The sequence below is a fragment of the Echinops telfairi genome, unplaced genomic scaffold (assembly GCF_000313985.2).
Source record: "Echinops telfairi isolate 266 unplaced genomic scaffold, ASM31398v2 ScPeMD7_443;HRSCAF=831, whole genome shotgun sequence".
Classification (NCBI taxonomy): domain Eukaryota; kingdom Metazoa; phylum Chordata; class Mammalia; order Afrosoricida; family Tenrecidae; genus Echinops; species Echinops telfairi.
In genome coordinates this window covers 84503249-84504888 of record NW_022104341.1, presented here as the reverse complement: position 1 = coordinate 84504888, position 1640 = coordinate 84503249, and the positions used below count along the sequence as shown (strand labels likewise).

Sequence of the window (1640 nt, the reverse complement as noted above, 5' to 3'; positions counted from 1 at the left end):
TTCTGATTCGTTTTAAGAGAGACTTGGGGGTCCTAGGTATAAAAAGCTTTGAGGCTGTGTATATGTGGTAAAAGTATACATAGCTAAGCGTTCACCAATTAACGATCTCTACGTGTATCATTCCGTGATACTGGGTACAGCTTGTATTATTGTACAATCATTTATAGCCTTTTCCAAGTTTTCCCACCACCAATAACATAAGCTCATCACCCCCCTGAGCAAAGATTGGCCCTTCCCCCATCCCAGGTAACAACTAACAGTCTTTGATTTGTATGTACGTGAGATCCTACAGCTGCTACCCCGGTGTGACTGCCTGGTTCTCGGCGTGTGTGCGAGGTTCCTTCATGTTGTTGAAGGTGATGGGGCTCCAGCCGCTGAATCCAGGGTACCTGGTGGGGCCGGTCAGGAAACAGTAGAACTGCCCTGCAGGGTTGTCCAGGCGGTAACTCCTGGAAGCGGGCTGCCGCGTCTTTCGCCCACAGAGTGGCCAGCAGGTAGTAGTAGCTCTCCCCTTGGGGGCCTCGCCCACGCAAGTGTGTTGCTCGGTATGTAACTTTTTTGTTAGGATTGCAAATGAGATCTCTTTCGAATCCTATCCTATTGCTGTACGGGCCCCATTACTAAACTGCGTTACCCAGTCTAGACTTAATTGATTCTTTCAGGTTTTCTAGACAAATAAGCAGCTCACTGGAAATAGCAGTTAGATTGGTGCCCTTGGTCCTGTTGTGCTTCCTGCTTGCAGGGTTGGTTTATGACTTCTCGCAGGGGTGGAAATGTGAACGGATAGGTTGATCCTTAGGTTTCCCGGGGCCAGGCCAGTAGGCGTTGAGAAAGCTCCCAGGTGTAGTGGCTGTGATGTGGAGCAGATCATATGCTTGACAGATGGGCAGGGCCGGAGGACTAGAGCTCTCTGTGGTAGGACAAGAGGGCAAGGAGGCAGGAGAGGCGACGCTGTGGCCCTGAAATGCACCCTGAAATACCGGGTCAGAGGTGATGTCTTCCCAGTACAATGGCTGAGCTCTGAGAGAAGAATGAAGCCCAGAGAGCGGGTGGCACACTCCAAATCCATTGCACAGCCGGGATTGGCGTATTGCTCTGCGGTACAGGGTCCGTCCATGTTTTCCAGGTTCCCTTTAGAACAGTGGACCGGGAGGGCCCGGAGGGACCGTAGGAAGGATACAGGAGCACAGCAGAGCAGATAGGAGAGAGGGCAGGCTCCTCCCGAGCCAGGGGCTGCAAATGGGGGCCAGGGACCTCTGGCCTGCCCCTTGGCCCACAGGCCCCCTCAGACCAGAGTGGCACCTCCCTTATATCCCATGCCCTGTACCTCGGGGCCTGCAGCTTACTCTGTCCTCCCCCCTATGCACTGCAGCCCCACCACATGCCCTGGTCGCTGCCGTACATGTGCCCTTGCCACCTAGCCACGCCCTTTCTGTGGGCTGTGTTCACCCCTCATGGCCCCGTTACCCCTGCACCTATGCACACTCCCCCAGGCCCCCCGCACACCGTGCCCACAGCTTGTGCCCACTCACGCTGTGCCCACAGAGTGCGTCGGATGGCTTCTGGAAATCTGTGGCCACGCGAGTGCCCAAGGAGCCGCCTGAGATCCGCATCCTCAACCCCTACTTCATCCAGGAAGC

General features: G+C 55.1%; 1 protein-coding gene across 3 annotated transcripts in view; it reads left to right on the top strand.

Annotated features, from left to right (window-relative positions):
- Positions 1–1640, top strand: part of ST3GAL3 (ST3 beta-galactoside alpha-2,3-sialyltransferase 3) — a 266714-nt gene that overhangs the window by 259339 nt on the left and 5735 nt on the right. For 2 of the 3 annotated variants that reach the window (XM_045291846.1, XM_045291844.1), the window contains one exon: positions 1546–1624. The exons of the other annotated variant lie outside the window; for it this stretch is intronic. The gene's annotated coding sequence lies outside the window, so the exon portion shown is untranslated. Of the gene's footprint in view, positions 1–1545; positions 1625–1640 lie in introns of those variants that run through there. 3 annotated transcript variants of the gene reach the window in all.